General features: G+C 38.3%; 1 pseudogene across 1 annotated transcript; it reads right to left on the reverse strand.

Annotated features, from left to right (window-relative positions):
- Positions 1–20,801: 20,801 nt before the first annotated feature.
- LOC308609343 (ferritin light chain-like) lies at positions 20,802–21,348 on the reverse strand (annotated as a pseudogene). Its single transcript has one exon. The product of its transcript is annotated as a ferritin light chain-like (transcript).
- Between the last annotated feature and the right edge of the window lie 491 nt (positions 21,349–21,839).

The following is a 21,839-nucleotide window of genomic DNA, read 5'->3' on the forward strand; positions in this document are numbered from 1 at the left end:
ATCTGTAAATCCTATGGAGTTCCAATTAAAGCCCAAGAGAATTTTTTAAATAAGTTTGACAGGCTGATTCTAACTTTTAAGAGGTAGGGAAAATAAGCAAGAAAATTTGAGAAATTTTGAAAAAATAACAAAGAAGGAGTGGTAATGTTACCATGAAGAAAGGTTTGGGAGGGAAGGAGAGGAGATGGGGGAAGTTGAGAAATAAAGAAAGGCTACCAACTAGAACAATTTCCATGATATATTATAAATGAAGCTTGTAGAATATAATTTCTACCTTTAATACTACTGCAAATATGTGAAATTTGAAAATGCATATAAACAAGGACTGGAAGAAAACCTGGCTAAAGGAAAACATTGACCCAGTTAGGTGATGGGATTGTGGACTATTTTTGTTTTGGAATGCAGACTTTTTAATATATTTTTTCAATAATGTGCATAAATCATGATCAGAACATTAAGGAAAATCTTATTTTCTTAATTTTTAATATTGTCCCATCTTCTTCCTTCACAGTGTTGCCTATGACAATTGAGATATCATTGATGTCATTGATTCAGGTGTCATTAATTATTGCTCCTTTAGGGCAATGTTTTACTCTCTGGAAACTAAGAGGTTTTGGGGTTTGTTTTTTTCTTTTTATTCTAGAATTTCACCACAGTGTGTCTAGGTGTGGTTATTTATCCATACATCCTGCTTAAATGGAGCAGGGCCCTATGGTCCTTCCCCCCACCACCATGTCCTCCACCTGCCTTTTGGCTGTGGAAAAACTTTAACCAAAGAATAAGTTTAATCAGAGAAGTGAGAAAATGCAGAAACAAAGGAAAACAGTCCAACAAGACTAAATAATAATAGTTTAGTCATTAAACATAGTTAAGGACATTTAGTTCCTTTTCAAGTACTATAGATAATATTCTGAGCCATATCCTTTGAACTTATACTGAAACCCCTACCAGATGGAAAAAGTTAACTACATGATGACCAGACTGTAGCCATGACATAAGCTGCCACAATTCTGAGAACTGGCCTCAAGGAAATGGGAACAAACCGACCCTGGAACTGAAGATTAACTATACCTAAAACAATCAAGATGATGCTGGTCAGACCACTGCAGGACCAATTTCAAGATGACTCTCAAGACGGGAATTTCCCAGCAGTACATTGGTTAGGACTCTGCGCTCTCACTGCCAAGGGCTGGGATTCAATCCCTGGTTGGGGAACTAGGATCCCACAAGCTGCGCAGCATGGCCAAAAAAAGAAAAAAGACAAAAGAAAGAAAAAAGACAAAAGAAAAAAAAAAAAGACTGTCAGAGCTGACCATGCTGTTTCTCCATGTACCCCCCTCCGTTCACCTATAAAAGCTCTTGCCTACTGATTGGGGCAGGGGGAGGAGTTGGCCTTTGGACAGGAGTCCGCCCCTCCCCACCAGTTGCTGGCATCTGAAATAAAGCAAACTTTCCTTTCCATCAACCTTGCCTCTTTATTGGCTTTTGAGTGGCGAGCAGTTGGACCTCCACTTTTGGTAATGCTGCTTGACAACTGATGGGCCTCTTAAATCTGAGAACGCATGTCTTTCTTATAGTTATGAGAAATTTTCTTTTATTATTGTTTTGTCTCTTCTCCTTCCTATCTACTTTTTGCAAATCTCTTCTGGGACTTCCCTGGGGGTCCAGTGGTTAAGACTTCGCCTTCCAATGCAGGGGATGCGGGTTCGATCTCTGGTTGGGGAAGTAAGATCTGGCATGTTTCACAGCCAAAAAAACAAAACATAAAATAAAAAGCCCAAAAAACAAACAGAAACAATATTGTAACAAGTTCAATAAAGACTTTACAAATGGTTCACATCAAAAAAATAAATACATAAAAAATAAAAATATCTTCTTTTTCTCTTGGCACTGATTGTAGACAAATGCTGGAACATCTGGATATATACTCTGTCTCCTAACCTTTCTTGTTCTGCACTACATTCTGAGAGACACTTGTTTTATTGAAGGGGCGCTAGTGACTAGAAGAGAGCAGTCTAAGGAAGGTTTCTGGGGTATGACTGAAGTTTTCTTTCTCTTTTATTTTAATTTTTTAATTTAATTTAATTTATTTTTTAAACAGCATGTTCTTATTAGTTATCTATTTTATACATATTAGTGTATATATGTCAATCCCAATCTCCCAATTCATCCCACCCCACCCCTCACTTCCTCCCCTTGGTGTCCATATATTTGTTCTCTACATCTGTGTCTCAATTTCTGTACATGGGTTTAGCCTCCATGTGTTTGTGTTTTTTACGTTTTTTTCCCTGTAACTGATTTCTAATCTCATAGTGCTGTGGTTGGAAAAGATGCTTGATATGATTTCAGTTTGCTTAAATTTACCGAGACTTGATTTGTGACACAAGATGTGATCTATCCTGGAGAATGTTCCATGAGCACTTGAGAAGAAAGTGTATTCTGCTGTTTTTGGATGGAATGTCCTATAAATACAATTAAGTCTATCTGATCTATTGTGTCATTTAAAGCTTGTGTTTCCTTATTAATTTTCTGTCTGGATGATCTGTCCATTGATGTAAGTGAGGTGTTAAAGTCTACTACTATTATTGTGTACTGTCGATTTCCTCTTTTATGGCTGTTAGCAGTTGCCTTATATATTTAGGTTCTCCTATGTTGGGTGCATATATATTTATAATTGTTATATCTTCTTCTTGGATTGATCCCTTGATCATTATGTAGTGTCCTTCCTTGTCTCCTGTAACATTCTTTATTTTAAAGTCTATTTTATCTGATATGAGTATTGCTACTCCAGCTTTCTTTTGATTTCCATTTGCATGGAATATATTTTTTCATCCCCTCACTTTCAGTCTGTATGTGTCCCTAGGTCTGAAGTGGGTCTCTTGTAGACAGCATATATATGGGTCTTGCTTTTGTATGCATTCAGCGAGCCTGTGTCTTTTGATTGGAGCATTTAATCCATTCACATTTAAGGTAATTAGCAATATGTATGTTCCTATTACCATTTTCCTAATTGTTATGGGTTTGTTTTTGTAGGTCCTTATCTTCTCTTGTGTTTCCCACTTAGAGAAGTTCCCTTAGCATTTGTTGTAGAGCTGGTTTGGTGGTGCTGAATTCTCTTAGCTTTTGCTTGTCTGTAAAGCTTTTGATTTCTCCCTTGAATCTGAATGAGATCCTTGCCAGGTAGAGTAATCTTGGTTGTAGGTTCTTCCCTTTCATCACATTAAATATATCATGCCATTCCCTTCTGGCTTGTAGAATTTCTGTTGAGAAATCAGCTGTTAACTTTATGGGAGTTCCCTTGTATGTTATTTGTCATTTTTCACTTGTTGCTTTCAGTAATTTCTCTTTGTCTTTAATTTTTGTCAATTTGGTTATGATGTATCTTGGTGTGTTTCTCTTTGGGGTTATCCTGCCTGGGACTCTCTGCACTTTCTGAACTTGGGTGGCTATTTCCTTTCCAATGTTAGGGAAGTTTTCGACTATAATCTCTTCAAATATTTTCTCAGGTCCTTTGTCTCTCTCTTCTTCTTCTGGGATCCCTATAATGCAAATGTTGTTGCGTTTAATGTTGTCCCAGAGGTCTCTTAGGCGGTCTTCATTTCTTTTCATTCTTCTTTCTTTATTCTGTTCTGCAGCTGTGAATTCCACCCTTCTGTCTTCCAGTTCACTTAGCTGTCCATCTGCCTCAGTTATTCTGCTATTGATTCCTTCTAGTGTAATTTTCATTTCAGTTATTGTATTGTTCATCTCTGTTTGTTTGTTCTTTAATTCTTCTAGGTCTTTGTTAAACATTTCTTGCATCTTCTTGATCTTTGCCTCCATTCTTTTTCCGAGGTCCTGCATCATCTTCACTATCATTATTCTGAATTCTTTTTCTGGAAGGTTGCCTATCTCCACTTCATTTAGTTGTTTTTCTGTGGTTTTATCTTGTTCCTTCATCTGGTTCATAGCCCTCTGCCTTTTCCTCTTGTCTATCTTTCTGTGAATGTGGTTTTTTATCCATAGGCTGTTTTTGCTGTCTGCCCTCTGGTGGATGAGTCTATCTAGGAGGCTTGTGCCAGCTTCCTGATGGGAGGGACTGGTGGTTGGTAGAGCTAGGTGTTGCTCTGGTGGGCAGAGTGCAGTACAACTTTAATCCACTTATTTACTGATGGGTGAGGCAGGGTTCCCTCCCTGTTGGTTGTTTGGCTTGAGATGACCCAGCACTGGAGCCTACCCAGCTTTTTGGTGGGGCTAAAGGTGGACTCTAGGAGGGCTCACGCCAAGGAATCCTTCCCAGAACTTCTGTTGCCAGTGTCCTTGTCCCTGCAGTGAGCCACAGCCACCCCCTGCCTCTGCAGGAGACCCTCCAACACTAGCAGGTAGGTCTGGTTCAGTCTCCTGTGGGGTCACTGCTCCTTCCCCTGGGTTCTGATGCACACACTACTTTGTGTATGCCCTCCAAGAGTGGAGAGTCTCTGTTTCCCCCGAGTCCTGTTGAAGTCCTGCAATCAAATACCACTAGGCTTCAAAGTCTGATTCTCTAGGAATTCCTCTTCCCGTTGCCAGACCCCCAGGTTGGGAAGCCTGATGTGGGGCTCAGAACCTTCACTCCCGTGGGTGAACTTCTGTGGTATAAGTGTTCTCCAGTTTGTGAGTCACCCACCCACCAGTTATGGGATTTGATTTTATTGTGATTGTGCCCCTCTTACCGTCTCACTGTGGCTTCCGCTTTGTCTTTGGATGTGGGGTATCTTTTTTGGTGAGTTCCAGTGTCTTCCTGTCGATGATTGTTCAGCAGTTAGTTGTTATTCCAGTTCTCTCGCAAGAGGGAGTGAGCACACATCCTTCTACTCCACCATCTTGAGCCAATCTCCTCCCTTTCTTTCCTTCCTTCTTTCTCTCTCTCTTCCTTTCTTTCTCTTTCTTTCTCTCTTTCTCTTTCTCACTTTCTCTCTCTTTCTTTCTCTTTTCCTCTCTTTCTTTCTCTTTCTTTCTTTCTCTCTTTCTCTCTCTCTCTCTCTTTCTCTCTTTCTTTTCTTTCTTTCTTTCCCACACAGCTTTCAGGATCTCAGTTCCCTGATCAGGGTTTGAACCCAGGTCATGGCAGTGAAAGCCCAGAATCCTAACCTCTAGGCCACTCAGGGAACTCTCGGTTCTGTTTCTTGATCTCAGGTTGGTTACATACAATTGCTTGATTTGTGAAAATTCTTAAACGTTAGATGGCTAATAAATACACTTATTTCTTTTCTTTTTTTAAAATTTAATTTGTTTATTTACTTTTGACTGCATTGGGTCTTTATTGCTGTGTGTGGGCTTCCTGTAGTTGCAGCGAGTGGGGACTACTGTTCATTGCAGTGTGCAGGCTTCTCATTGTGGTGGCTTCTCTTGTTGCGGAGCATGGGCTCTAGGTGCACGGGCTTCAGTAGTTGTGGCATACAGGCTCAGTAGTTGTGGCTCACGGGCTCTAGAGTGCAGGCTCAGTAAGTTGCGGTGCATGGGCTTAGTTGCTCCACAGCATGTGGGATCTTCCCGGACCAGGGCTCGAACCTGCGTCCCCTGTATTGGCAGGCAGATTCTTAACCAATGTGCCACCGGGGAAGCCCATAAATACACTTATTTCAATAAAGAATTTTTAAAAAATAATTTCAACGTTTTTATTGGCCTGAACAACTGGAAAGATGAAATTGCCATTCACTGAGATGAAGAAGGCTGCAGGTAGAGTAGCTTTGGGGAGAAGCCCAGGAGTTGAAGTTTGAATATCTTGAGTTTGAACTGTCTCTCAGATACGGAGGAAGAGATGTCAATTATTGTGTTTAATTTTCCTGATAAATTCTCTTAGTCTATTTGGGCTGCCATAACAAAATACCACAGATTAGCAGTCTTATAAACAACAGAAATTTATTTTTCAAAGTTCTAGAGGTTGGAAGTCCAAGATCAAGGTGCCAGCATGGTTGCGTGAGGGCCCTCTTCCGGGTCTCAGACTGCCAACTTCTTGCTGTGTCCTCACGTGGTGGAAGGGTCTAGGGGAGCTCTGCAGGGCCTCTTTTATAAGGACACTAATTCCATTCATGGGGGTTTCACCCTCATGACATAAGCACTTCCGAGAAGCCCCACCTCCTAATATCATCACATTGGGCATTAGGATTTCAACATATGGATTTGGGGGACACAAACATACAGACCATACCACAAGTCAAGTAAGTCTTTCTTCCTTTCTTTCTTCTTTCTGTTTCTTCCTTCCTTTCCTTCCTTCCTTCCTTTCTTTCTTTCTTTCTTTCTTTCTTTCTTTCTTTCTTTCTTTCTTTCTTTCTTTCTTTCTTTCTTTCTTTCTTTCTTTCTTTCTTTCTCCTTCCTTCCTTCCTTCTTCCCCTTCCTCCCTCCCTCCCTCTTTTCTTCCTTCCTTCCCTCCTTGCTTTCTTTCTCTCCCTCCCTTCTTCCCTTCCTTTTTTTAATTTGATCCCACCTGATTTCTATCTTTTGGGCATTTCTTTTTCCAGGCCTCAAGAGCACCTGTTCTTATTTTTCAGTGTGTCACACCGATTCAAATTCTTTGCTTCACTTTTTGAAATCTTAGTTTCCTTACCTATAAAATGTGTCAAAGAATAGCTGCTTAGCTCATGAATTTATCAGTTATGGGTCGAATGAGATTATAGAAAGTAAAGTGCTTGGTAAATTGTATACTCTATAAAATGTTAAATTTCTGTTAGCTCTTACTTTTTCAAGAGTGATTGATTTCATAATTTGATATATGGACTCTGTTTTCTTTCTAATTGTGATTGTTTTCAGTGAGTTTAGATGGCCCATATTTTAGTGGTGACCTACTTGAAATCTCCAGTTGTGGTTAGCAGGATTATGGGAAGTGGGACCAAGGATATTTAGACCCATTAGATCCCAAGTTTTTTTTCTGCCACATGACATGTTGAGTTGAAAACAATGGAACTCCTCATTACTCCTTTTATAAATGTTTACAGCACTCTTCATCCACTCACTCCCCTAAGGGCAAGGATTAAGCTTTACTCATTGTGGTAGACTCAGTGCCTGGCATAGCATGTCACGTAGTAGGCAGTCATTTCATGTTTTTTTTTAACAATTGATTGGACTTTAGCAACAATTTTTGTCTGGACTGACTCGAGGGATATTATTAGTGTGATAAAAATTTTTTGCTTAAAAATATTTCAACAAGGTTTTACTGGCATGTTCATAGTGCCAATGGTGTGGGTATTTGTTTTAGGCAGAAAAATTGCCTTATTAAGACTAAATTCAGCATGGTTGTCCACAATTGAAACACTAATTATAACTTAAAAAACGGAAAAAGCTATACTTATTGAGAGCTGCTATTTATTGAAATTGTCTCTAATGTCACAGTAACCCTGAAAGTCTCACTTTTGTTAAGATGCAGAACTGGAATGCATATCCTGGTCTGACTCCAAAGCCAGTGTAACCAAGCAGGACCCTATGGGACCTTCCTGGGACAGACTGCTCCCCACAGCCTCTGCTTTAGCTCTTCTCCTTACTGTTATACCTAGATAACAGTATCTGATGCACATTTCCTGGGTTATTTTACAGATGCTAAACCCCCCACCAAATGGAAGAGGCTAACTACACAGTGACCTTGAGCACGTAGCCCCCCAGCCCTACTGGAGTCTAAGGATTGATAATTTTAACCCCATGACACCGCCCTGTTACCTCACCATCATCCAATCAGAGAATCGTGCACGAACTGATCACACATCCTGAGACTCCCCTCTTTCACCTGGCCTTTAAAAATGTTTTCCTGAAATCCATTGGGGAGTTTGGGCTTTTTGAGCACTAGCTGCCCTGGACTCCTTGCTTGGTGCCCTGCAGTAAATGCTGCACTTTCCTTCATCACAACCCAGTGTCAGTAGATTGGCTTTACTGTGCATGGGTAAGCAGACCCAAGTTTGGTTCTGTGACACCAGTTCATTTAACTCTCCTGCCTCTAATTTGTTTCAAGCCAAGTAGGTAAGGAATATCAGCTGGCAGCAGCCTTATACAATTTCAGTTTTCTGTTGTTGGGGTACACTATTTACCCTATTTTTGCTCCATTTATTCACTTTTTTTTAGTGATAAAAGTAGTTTCTGATCCTCTTATTCTGTGTTGTGCTGACTTGCTTTTTCTCTTTTTCGTTCTTTTTTTCTTTTTTTGTTATTCGAACTCACACTGAGACTCTGAAAGATCTCACCAGTTTTAGTCCTTAATTTTTCCAAAGGAAGAAGAGAAATGGCTTTTCTTCACAGAACTGTATCTAATTTTAGCATTGTTTATGTAATGACTTTGAAAGTATGTTTTCAAATTTTTGTTAGTCTCTTTGTGTAGCCCTTGTGGCCTAAGCAACAATTGAGGTTAAATGTTATTACATTTAGAGAGAAAAAAGGGCCTGATCTAGAAAAATGCAACAGATATTTATTGAGTGCCTACTATGTGTCAGTGTAATTACAGGCCCTGGGGAAACCCAGCAGTGAAAAATGCATACAAAAATGTAGAGACAAAAAAGTATATATGTATACTAAAAACTGATCCAATGGCAATGAAACATGCATTTTAAAATTCCTCTATAGGTGATGTAATTTTTCCTTGAAGCAGGTTATATACATTTGTGGGTTTAATATCTGCAGTATAATGATATTATTGTAAATAAGTAAAACCAAAGAGTAATATTACTTGCCCATTTTTTTTGTTTTCCTCTTTTGGATGCCTCAAACCATTTGCTAAGTATAAATTTGTATCTTAGCCTTTTGGTAGTAACCATTAATTTAAAGCAATTTGGGGCACTGAATGCTTCTACTTCAATGAGGACTTCTGCTCAAAGCTTACTCTACATTTTTCTGGAGTTACGTGCTCTTTGACATAAAAAGGAGACTATAATATTTATCATATGTTAGTGAGATGGAAGATCTTAAAGTGGAGGAAACTGCTTTTTAATGCTTTGGCAGGAATTTTAATAATTTCACAGTAAGAGAAAATACAGCTTATTTGGGGGGCGAGGATATAAAATTCCTCAGCAAATTTTAACTTTCATCAATTTTCTATATGTACCCTGTGACAAAGGTGACTACAGAGTGCCTTTTTACTCCTGGTATGTTGGTGGTGACACATGGCCTTGTCAAAGAATGACTCTGCAGAGACCTGTCTTGTAGCTTTGGAGCATAAGAGATGCTTCTCTACTCTGCTCTATCCAATTCCAATTTCTCTTCCCAGTCAGTGCCCTGCCACCATTGAACATTTGATTATAAATTCATTCTGATAGTACTTGTTAACTGCCACTTGTATGCTGACCTCACATCAATTTCAAAGCTCCTGGCAACAGGGTCAGTGTCTTCAAATTTAAAGCCCTTTAATTTTTTAAAATTTATTTTATTGAAGTATAGTTGATTTACAATGTGTCAGTTTATGGTGTATAGCAAAGTGATTCATATATATATATATATATATATATATATATATATATTCTTTTCCATATTCTTTTCCAATATGGTTTATTACAGGATATTGAATATAGTTCCCTGAGCTATATAGTAGGACCTTGTTGTTTATCCATTCTCTAGATAATAGTTTGCTTCTGCTAATCCTAAACTCCCAATCCGTCCCTCCCACACCTCTCCTCCCCCTTGGCAACCACAAGTCTGTTCTCTATGTGTGTGAGTCTGTTTCTGTTTCATAGATAAATTTATTTGTGTCATATTTTAGATTCCTCATATAAATGATATCATATGGTGTTTGTCTTTCTCTTTTTGACTTACTTCACTTAGTATGATAATCTCCGGGTCTATCCGTGTTGCTGCAAAAGGCATTATTTCATTCTTTCTTATGACTGAGTAGTATTCCATTATATATATATATGTGTGTATATATATATATATATATATATATATACACACACACACACACACACATACCACATCTTCTTTATCCATTCATCTGTCCATGGACATATACGTTGGTAAAAGCCTTTTTTTTTTTTTTTTTTTTTTTTTTTTTTTTTTTTTTTTGCCGTATGCAGGCCTCTCACTGCTGTGGCCTCTCCTGTTGCGGAGCACAGGCTCCAGGCACACAGGCTCAGCGGCCATGGCTCACGGGCCCAGCCACTCTGTGGCATGTGGGATCTTGCTGGACCGGGACACAAACCCATGTCCCCTGCATCAGCAGGCGGACTCTCAACCACTGTGCCACCAGGGAAGCCCCAAGCCTTTTTAAAAAAATTTTTTTGTTGTTGTCGTTTTTTTTTAAATTTTATTTGGAGTGTAGTTGATTTAAAATGCTATATTAGTTTCAGGTGTACAGCAAAGTGAATCAGTTGTACATATACATATATCCACTCTTTTTTAGATTCTTTTCCCATATAGGCCATTACAGAATATTGAGTAGAGTTCCCTATGCTGTACAGTAGGTCCTCATTTGTTATCTATTTTATATGTACTAGTGTGTATATGTCAATTCCAATCTCCCAATTTATCCCTACACCCCTTACCCCCTGGTAACCATGATTTTGTTTTCTACATCTGTGACTCTACTTCTGTTTTGTAAATAAGTTCATTTGTACCCTTTTTTTAGATTCCACATATAAGCGATATAATATGCTATTTGTCTTTCTCTGTCTGACTTACTTTACTTAGTATGACAATCTCTAGGTCCATCCATGTTGCTGCAAATGGCATTATTTTGTTCCTTTTTTATGGCTGAGTAATATTCCATTGTATATATATGCCACATCTTCTTTATCCATTCATCTGTTGGTGGACATTTAAGTTGCTTCCATGTCTTAGTTATTGTAAATAATGCTGCAATGAACATTGGGTGAAAGTATCTTTTTGAGTTATGGTTTTCTCAGGGTATATGCCCAGTAGTGGGATTGCTGGGTCATATGGTAGGTCTGTTTTTAGATTTTTAAGGGACCTCCATACTGTTCTCCATAGTGGCTGTATCAATTTACATTCCCACCAACAGTGCAAGAGGGTTCCCTTTTCTCCACACCCTCTCCAGCATTTATTGTTTGTAGATTTTTTGATGATGGCCATTCTGACCAGCATGAGGTGATACCTCATTGCAGTTTAGATTTGCATTTCTTTAATTATTAGTGATGTTGAGCATCTTTTCATGTGCATCATGGCCATCTGTATGTCTTCTTTGGAGAAATGTCTATCTAGATCTTCCACCCATTCTTTGACTGGGTTGTTTGTTTTTTTTTGATATTGAGCTGCCTGAGCTGCTTGTATATTTTGGAGATTAATCCCTTGTTGGTTGCTTCATTTGCAAATATTTTCTCCCATTCCAAGGGTAAAACCCTTTTCTTTTAAACTTTAGCTTCCCCTTCAACACATACCATATAGTAAGAGCTCAAAATTTACTTTTGGATTCATTCATTTAGTCAAGGTGTAGGGATTAGTATCAGCAGTGTGGTGCCACGGAATGAGCACTCTACCATTTACCAGCTGTAGGACCTTAAGCTTTTCACAATCTCTCTGCGTTGGGGTTTCTTCTTTAAAACAAAGGTGCCTAAACTAATTTTTTTTCAAATTCCTTTCAATTCTATGATCCAGTGATCCAAAGGAGTGAATAAGAATCCTCTATATTTCCAATTTCCCACCTATGTCTTATAGTTAGTGAATGTTCTCCCATCCTCTGGGATTTATATTTATGACTCCTCTTGACGGTATATAACAAAATGATTTAGAAGAAAGAGAAGAGCTTGAATACAGTGTAGTATGTTCAGTAGAAAATTAGTAAATAAAGAATAAAAAGGCAGATATTTTCACAGTCTATTGTTTTTCCAGGCACAGTTACCAATGGTTTCAAAACATATTCTTCAAAGAATAACAAGCCCTTTTCTCTTTAAAGCTTTCCCTTACATATTTGCTTTATTTTTAGCTGACTAGAAGATCTGTTATACACCAAATTTCCTCAAGCTGGCCTTCTTTTAACATATGCAATTTTTCTAATCACAGTTATTTGTGAGAGCAAGACTGCACATGCTGATAGGAAAGACAGCAGTGTCGGCTAATTTTAGGAATAATTAGACCAGTCATGGCGATAAAGGATTGGTCTATGTGCGTAGGGCCTTAGAAGAAATCAGTCTGGAATAAATATGTATATAAATCTTAATATGAATAAAATTCTTAATCTAATTAGAAAAAAAATCCTAATGGGAAATGATATATAATCTATCTCACCTTCCTACCTCATAGAGCTGTTGCAAGGACTTAATAAGACTCAACACATTGATATCAGTTGACCATGAATAACACCATAGACCTCTCTCCTCAGCACTTATGCCCACTCTGGGGTAAGGAGAAGGGCACACTCTTCAGTGCCTTTTTGAGACCTTAAATTGCCATTGGTGAAGACTTCCAAATCTGCATTCCAACCTTGTTTCCTACCTTAATTTCCAATTTGATATTTCCAACTGTCTATCAGGAATCACACATATGATAGTGAATCCCACCATCATTACCAAGTCAATAGAATCATAGTCAAATTGATCACCTTTCTCCTACCTCAATTGTTTTTCTTCCTGAACTTCCTAATTTTTCTCTGAGCCAGTTTTTCCCAGTGCAAACCAGAAAAGGAAAGATGTCTTAGGCTTTGCCTAAAGTGATCTAAACCTCCAAGTTGGAACAGCATCTAGAAAGAAAATAACTAGCTAGGGTCTGGGAAGTTGGAGAGGTGAGGCAGGAAAGGAGATGGAGACAGAAAGGTTTAGAAACTGAAGGATTCTAAAGCAAGGAAAAGCACAACGGAATTAAAGGTCAGTTCAGGAACTAATTACACAAATTTGGTTCATCTGTTTCCCCCTCCTTCTTATGTGGCTCAAGCAACTTCTGGGGGCTGGAATCTTATTTTTAATGGGACCAGAAGGTATAGTAAAGTTTCTATTAACTATAAACACTTGTTTTTGAAATCTCAAAGGCTTGAAGCCATTTTGGAATCTTTAGTCCCCCAAATATTCTACCAACTAAACAGTACTCAACAAATGCTTGTTAGAATGAATGGACGAAAGCCCTATTGATGCTTCCTTCCCTAGGCCTTTTGTACTCACCCTTCCTACCCAATTCCCATGGTTAGCCAAGCCCCAAATCTCCCCTTTAGTATTTGAGTCCCTCCAAAATTTATTTCCAACTTATCTTTCCCTACTGCTCATCAAGATCTTCCCACTTATGTTAATCAGTCTCCATTCACTGTTTCCTGGTCATGTTCATTCTTTTGTTTCTTTACTCTTCCTTGTGCATACCCTCTCCCCTCATTTCAACTTAATCCAATATCCTTTAAGACCCAGTCCTATCACCTCTATGAAACCTTCTACATGCACTTCAGTTAAGATGAATCTCACCTTTCTTTAAATTTCTATTGTAATTCCTGCTGTATTGGCACTTAATCTTTATTTTTTCTCCTTAACGGTGTATGCGTCTTGACTTCCTAGAAGATGTGTGTGCCTTTGAGGGTAAAGACTATACATTACACTTCTTTTGTGTTACCCACAGTGTTTAGCAAAAAAGGTTATTGAATGAATGATTCATATTAAGTACAGAAATAGAAAAAAAGGGGATGATAATGAAATAATATAAGCCTGTTTCACTTTTTTATTCAAGAGATCAGCAAAGCACCTTAAAGACTGACAATATCCTTGACATCCCAAGTTTATAATAATAACACAGTGTATACAAAGATGATACACAAATATATACAAAGATTACTATATATATCATCTTTACAATATGTAATTGTATATAAAAGACAGAGGAGGGAATTTTCTAAAATAAGGATTTAATAGTTGAAACCAATTCGACATAAAAAAACCTTTTTTCTTACAAACATATTTGAGAATTTGGAAAGGGATTTATGCTTTTTGGATTTTAGAATGAATCTATTAGGCTTCTAATAAAAGATAAAATGGCCCCTGAAACAAGTGTTTTTTTTGATAAAGTTCTATCCAATGAACTTCTAATAAGATAACTATTGTTTTACTTCTTTCAAAACTTGAAATAAAATCACTGCCATTGAATGCAGATTTTGAGGGTAGTGATCTAATTATCCTCACGTATCCCAAGGAACAATTTAAAACTTTGATAACTAAAGTCTTGGAAGAAACAAGCCACTGAAGGCAAGAAATATTTTGAGGCTATTACTTGTAAGCAAGGTAAATTAGATGAAACTTGTAATTGTTACAAATATTATTTTTCACATAGGTAAACTTTAAATTAGAAAAATGTTATCTGAACATTTCTGAAGTAAAGACTGGTCTATTGGTCTGAGGATTATAAAATAATAATAAAATTAGTTTATTCTGAATAAAATGCTAATCTTGAACCACTTCATGAAACTGACATGCATGCATTTAATAGCTCATTTTCCTTTTTTTTTTCTCCTTAACATTTCCTAAATGTCATAATACACATTAAGAATCATGATGCCTCCACTGTATTTCTGAAATCATTATCTTGGATATTACCGAACAATTTCAAACATTTGAAATGCTGACATTGATTGATAAAGTTATTCATAATACATGCATTTTGCTGATTTAATTACTTTGGGGTTAAATGAAGACGCATTTTAAATGGTGTGCTCTGATATAGTTCAATTATTGAAAACAAATCAAACAATAAATATGTTTCAAAAAAGAAAGATGATAAAAGGACATCATTTCTGTGAAAAAGTTTATTTTTAAATACAGAATGTTTATAAATTAATGGCACACAGAAACAATGAATTCCTTGTCCTTTCTCTTTAAATATCAGCATCATCAAATATTAAGTGTCTGTAAATATCTACTGTAATTGATCTCATGCTTTTCCTCGACCTTGATACATAGTTGCATGTTTCCCTAAAGAGCTAAATACCTGTTCAGTCCTGCTGCTTTGCTGGCTAACTGATTTCTTCCTGTTACTAAATCATTTGTTCCCCAAACTCTTTCCCCTCTAGGATTTAACCTCTCTTCTCAAAAGTTCCTGTATATGCCATAGCCTATCATACTAATGCTGTCTGCAAGACTTGTCAGTAAAACATGCCTGCAGCTTTCAATGCAGATCCAAACTGCATAATAGTCAGTTCACGTCGGGGGATGATGTAAGATGAAGTTTCAGGGCTGTGACAAAGAGGTCTTCAAATCTAAATAGCTTCTGCAAGGCAAATGGTTCTGTGTTTCTCAGGTAATTGTAATCCCTGAAATCAAAACACCTCTCAAGGTGTGCAATGGCATGGTTATCAAATGTTTTAAATTATTTCTTGAGCATCCGAGCTGAGGAGAATGGCAGGTTTAGATTTGTTCAAAATTCATAATATTTGTCATTCAGCCTCTGAACCAGCTTGTTTCCATCATTTGGAATGGGGCTATACAGATGGCAACCCACTGGAATGCCTTTTTCTTTTCCCAGAGAGAGACTGCTGTCCTAGAGTTATAGCAGCATATTAAAGAAAAAAATTACACCCTTTAAAAATAAATTTCCCAGCTCCCATGGGAGGTTATCTTGGGAAAACTTGATACTTTATTAAAAACACAAAAAGAGCTCATACACAACAATATCTCACGTCAGTTAAGTGCTTAGAGCAGAAGTTTCCTTTGGTGAATCTTATATGTTTCTAGTGGGAATTTTAAGTTTATTTTGCTTAAATATTTCAAGTAAGATTAAATTATGTAATTAATAAGAGCAATTCTAAGATGTTTTTCCAAACATAAACAGATATTTTGATTTTGAGGACTACAATGCCGAAAATATGGACCTGCCCTTAGTGCTTGTTCACCATTAGTGAGAAATATAACAAATTGAACTTAGGAGTTAATGTCTTTTTAAAAAGTTTAAAAAGTTGCCTTGGATGACTATCTGCTTCATTCTTTAATGTTGGTGCTTAATCTATTGTAATAAAGATTTCTGTTTTTTTTTAAACTGTAAAACGGATAATGGAGTATAAAGCATGCTAATTTCTTTCTCAGTTACCCACACATATGGGGAACACGACTGTTCAAGTCAAAAGAGCTGGATCAGTACTGATGACAGGGTGGCAGCATCTCCTAATCACAGGCAGAGAACATTAGAAATGATTAGAAATGCATGGGAGCCTTTCCTCTTTTGTGCTTTTTTTCTGCATGGCACTAACTGTGCTATTTTGTAGTTGTTGGTTTATGGGCATGCCTCTTGCATAGACTGTGTGCTTCTTGAAGGTAAGGACCCTGCTTTTCTTTTTTCCTTTTTTTTTAAATTGAAGTATAATTGATTTGCAATGTTATACATATATATATATATATATATATATATATATATATATATATTTTTTTTTTTTTTCTTGTGGTACGCGGGCCTCTCACTGTTGTGGCCTCTCCCATTGTGAAGCACAGGCTCCGGACACTCAGTGGCCATGGCTCATGGACCCAGCTGCTCTGCGGCATGTGGGATCCTCCCGGACCGGGGCACGAACCCGTGTCCCCTGCATCGGCAGGTGGGCTCTCAACCACTGCGCCACCAGGGAAGCCCTGCAATGTTATATTTAACATTGGTTTTCATCTTCATTAACCCCCTCACTTAGCACAGTGACTACCATAATATTAGGGGCTGAAATAGGTCTGCCGATTGAACACCTTGTGTTATAAAGACCCATGAGAACAGTGACTCTGTTGATTTCATTTTTATCTCTTGAGCATCTAGTACACTTCCTGGTTAAATGAATGTGAAATAGGTGAAACCAAACCTTTATATTTTGTGAATAACTTGTATATACATCAGCTTATTTCAGCCTTTCATGAGCTTCATGGACTAGTAGATAGTGTAGTTTATTATTATCCGCATTTTCTAGATGGGGAGACAAAGATCCAGAGACATGAATTAACTTACTAAAATTAACTTAACTTACTAAAACTTATAACTATTTAGTGAAAACGGGGTAAGGGAGCTCATCTATTGTGAGTAATTGCCCTTAAGAATAGGTCTTGAGCTCACAGACATAGAAAACAAACTTATGGTTACCAAAGGGGAAAGGGGAGGGGAGGGGAGGGAAGGATAAATTGGAGTTTGGGATTAACAGACACACACTACTATATATAAAATAGATAAACAGGTCCTAGTGTATAGCGCAGGGAACTATATTCAATATCTTGTAATAACCTATTATGGAAAAGAATCTGAAAAAGAATATATATATGTATATCTGAATCACTTTGCTGTACACCTGAAGCTAACACAAAATTTTAAATCAACTATACTTCCATTTAAAAAAAGAGAAAAATAAGAAAAAAATAGGTCTTGAGGTAGTCTGCTCCCACTTCTAAACAGGGAAAAGAATGTTGCTGTGATTGCACATGGGTATTGGCAAGTACTTATTCCTCAGAGAGATTTGAGTGTGTGTGTGTGTGTTTGGTGACATTCTTTCAGCTCCTTCAAAGATGTGAAGACTGATTATTTATACGTCATCTAGTGTTTAACAATTTCTTTTACACAATCTTTGTAACATGCTAACTAATATAAATAAGGCCTCTCTTCCCTTAAGGTGGCAAAATATTTCCCACAGCTTTTCCAATCTAACTTTTGGTGCAATGCTCAACAGCAGACAATCTAAATGGCAGTGTGGGGACTTCCCTAGTGGTCCAGTGGTTAAGACTCTGTGCTCTCAGTGCAGGGGCCCTGGGTTTGATCCCTGGTCAGGGAACTAGATCCCACATGCCACAACTAAAGATCCTGCATGCTGCAACTAAAAGATCCCACACAGAGCAGCGAAGATCCCACGTGCCGCAACTAAGACCTGACACAGCTAAATAAATAATATTAAGAAAAAGATAAAATAAATGGCAGTGTGATCATGGAACTGGCATGGAAATGGATCATGGAAATGGCAGTGTGATCATGATACTCTAGGGTTGCAAAACTATCCCAATGTTTGATTAAAAAAATTAGTGTCAGAACATTCTGGAAAAATATTTTAATTCATGTTAAAGAGGACTGCAACTGAGTATTTTCAGAAAAGCAAAGCTTTGGGAAGATAATATAAAATAACTTTTTTACACTTATTGCTAAAGGACTCTAAAGTATACTCTCCCTAAAGTAGTCCATGTTCTACTTCATCCTAACTTGTAATGGTTTTCCAATAATACAGTAGCTTGATGTTGTCATTTTAAGTGGAAATCCACTCTGATCAAATCTTAAGTTTCTGCTCCAGTGTTTGATGAACTCCAGACATTTGTGCCTGCTGCTCTTTTTTCATTGATTAAAAACCTCCTGGCAGGTCACACGATCTTATCCTATTCAGCAATCAAAAAGCATCTGGGTCACTGCCAACATGCGGGAGGAAAGAGAAATGGGTGTGATGACCTGTTAAAATTAGTGAGCTTTATATCTAGAGGATCTAGTGGATGGAAATACTTTGCTACCTTCTGAGTTCTTCCTTTGAATAAATTTTAAATGTGTTACATGAGGATTATTAAAGATGCTCTTTATTTCAGAGTCTTCCTAAGATCTTCCTCACATTGAGTACAGCTCCTGGAGTATTAAACCTATTTTGCTTTTCTAGGAATCAATCTTTTTCTGGGGGATGGGAGGTGGAAGGGTAAGTAAAGTTAACAGCTGTTTCCTTCTTCCTTCCCTTCATCCATCCATCCAGCCATCTATCTTTCCTTCCCTCCTTTCTTTCCTTCCTTCCTTCTTTTCTTTCTTTATTAGGAGCAGCCCTAGCAGGAAAACACACAAACCAAAACCACTCCAAGAAAACCCAAACAATAACACCTGTCCAGGTCTTTGTTGGTAAAGTCTTGAGTTGCCCTACAGGGCAAGGGTGGATAGAAGTTTATACTTGCTGTCAATTTGGTGAGTGGTTATTGCTGGATAGGAAGAGGTTCCTTAAGACTGTGGTCAGGGAGGTGGCGATACTACTGTTGGTGGGAGGTATATGCTGGGGACTGATCAAAAAATATCCTCAGTCTTGCCTTGAGAGGACAGTGAGGATCCCCTGGGGTAAATCGTAGAGTCAGTGGAGGCATGGAGAAACCATGGCTGAAAGGCAGGTCTGTCTTCTTGCTTCCATGCCATATACTCTACAGAGCACTGGCACCTGGCAGATGGCAGAGAATCAGAATTCAATGGCATCATTGGGTAGCAGAATCATCAGTAATGATGTTATCCACCAGATATTAAGGATTAGCCATTCTCTCTCATTTTCTTGTGACTTAGTAAGCTCTGATATTCCTATAAAAGCTGATAGGGGTGGAAGCTCCAAGAATGACTGATAGTGAGTGAGTGCCCTGTCAACTAGGAATATGAGAGCTCAGAGCTAAGTTGGACTTAATTTAAAAAACAAAACCAAAAAATGTGCTATTTCTTGTACCAAAGCAATCAGGAACAAATTCATGCCTATCACAAGCACATTTAAAAAATGGAAGGATGCATCTAACCTCTGGGAAGTGGGATGGGGTTCAGAGGAGCTTTCACTTTTTACTTAAAATGTATGTGTGTATGTGTATGTATCTGGGGGAAAGGATAATAATACTTTCCTTTCAAAACAAAAACAAAAGTCAATTTGGTTTGAGAAGAGGATCTGGAGATGCATAGATATCTTCAAAGTCATCTGGATCAGCCCTAAGCCTGATGCATATTCCTAGGATGACTTAGAGCCTGGAAGCCCTAAATTCAGACATAGCTTTGAAGGGGATAAACTAGGAGAAAAGCAAAAACATATGATCTCTTCTACTCATTTTCCAATTCCACAAAGAACGTTTGCAAGGATGAATATTTTATACTGTTTCATAAACTGCAACTATATCACCAATTAAATACCACTTATTAATTTATTCAACATTTAGCAAATGTTTCTTGGTAGCCTATTATGTGCCAGGCACTTTTCTAGGCACTTAGGATACATAGCATAATAAAAATAAATTAATTAATTCTGCTCCTTCTGCCCATTTTAATTAGCTATTTTTTGTGTGCCTCCACACTGTTGGTATGGGACATACCATTGTACTATATTGTTTATAACATTTTATTAAAGTAATCAGTTTATGCAATTTGGGTTGAAAACGGCTTTTGTAGCATAAAAGCAGAAAATGTGAAAAGATGAGAATAATGGATTTGACTGCATAAAAGTTAAAACTGCACAGAAAAAAATAAAACGTCAAGGAAAATGATAAGGTAGGAGAAATATTTGCAACATAAATGACACACAGCTTTCTATCTGTAATATATAAAGAGTTCTTCCAGGACACTAAGCAACAAATCAATAACCAGTTGAAAAATCTCCAAAGGGCACAAACAGAAAATATATTAAAGAAGAAATACATAGCTAATAAATATATTTAAACATTTTAAACATTTATGCTCACTAGTAACCAAGGAAATGTAAATCTAAGCAGCAAGATACTATCTCTAGCTATCAAATTGGCAAAGACTGAAATTTTAAAATCTCCAGTTCTAATTCTTTAACAGTTTCCCAACCTTCATACTGTTGACATTTGGGGCAGGATCATTCTTTGTTGTGGAGGGCTGTCCTGTGCATTGTAAGATGTTTAGCAACATCCCTGCCCTCTACCCACTAGATGCCAGTAACATCCCCTTCCTGTTGTGACAGCCAAAAATGTCTCCAGGAATTACCAAATGTCTTCTGGGAGGCAAGATTGCCCTGAGTTGAGAACCACTGCTCTAAACTTATGGAGGTACTTGGCCTTCTTCCCACTCACGGTCACCTCTCTTACTTTCAGACCTGTGCACATTTTTTTTTTCTTCTGCAAAAGGCGTTATTGTTTCCATTTGGTCCAAGGCTTGGGAGAGGGGTCCAGGGCAGTTACAAAGCTGCCTAGTGGCTGAAGCCCCGACACCAGAGGGGCTCCTCAGAGGCTGCTGGACTTCAGAGACTCCTGTTTGTGCTCGAGGGTGAGCCTTTCAAAGAGATACTCGCCCAGCACCGCCTGCGGACCAGCCAGCCTGCAGAGGTTGGTCAGGTGGGCGCCCATCTTCTTGATGAGTTTCACCTGCTCCTGCAGGAAGCGGCTCTCCAGGAAGTCACAGAGCTGTGGGTCTGCACGGGCAGAACCCAGGGCATGCAGGTCCAAAAGCACCTGGTTCAGGTTCTTCTCCACAAGCAGGATGACTTCCATAGCGTCCTGGGTTTTACTCCACTCATTTCGGGAGGCTTCTGCACGTCTTGGAGGAAGGCACGGCCACTGTGCTGGTTTTGCATTTTCAAGAGATGCTGGGCACCCTTGAGCTTCTCCTCGGCCAATTCATGGAAAAAGTGGCCTCCAGAGCCACATCGTCCTGGTGGAAATAGGAGCCCAGAGAGAGGTAAGTGCAGGAGGCACACAGATGCATGTTGGTTAGGCAGTTGATTGCGGCCTCCACCTCAACGGAATAATTCTGATGAATCTGGGGGCTCATGGTTGAAGGGTAATAAGGAGTTAAGTTCAAAAAATAATGTTGGCTTGTCCTCGAGGCTGAGGATAGCTGAGTTGCTGGTTCTGAAGGTTACCACTGGAAAAAAGGTTGGAGGGTGATCGGAGGCTGGAGGAAGGGGCTGTCCCTGCCTCTGTTCCATCCAAACACTGTTGAAGCAAGAGACAGATCCCCAGGAGTGCAGAGCACACTGTTCAGATCTATGCATATTCTTGCTCCTGTGCATTTCCTTTCCTACTCTTATCATCTTTCATGTTTCTGTTGAGGCTTTTGAGAAACTTTCCATGACCTCTCAAGATGGGTTCCCATCGTGCCCTGCATTTACCCTGATCTCAGCACTTTTTACAGTCTTCTACTTTATGTAATTATTAGCCATTCTCTTTTAATAGAATGTAAACTCCCCATAGGCCCATCCTAGCAAATTTTGCCTTTGTGGGACTCTTTCTCCATAACAAATATTAAAATTATATTTTATG

Source organism: Mesoplodon bidens (assembly GCF_964165515.1).
Source record: "Mesoplodon bidens genome assembly, chromosome: X".
Taxonomy (NCBI): domain Eukaryota; kingdom Metazoa; phylum Chordata; class Mammalia; order Artiodactyla; family Ziphiidae; genus Mesoplodon; species Mesoplodon bidens.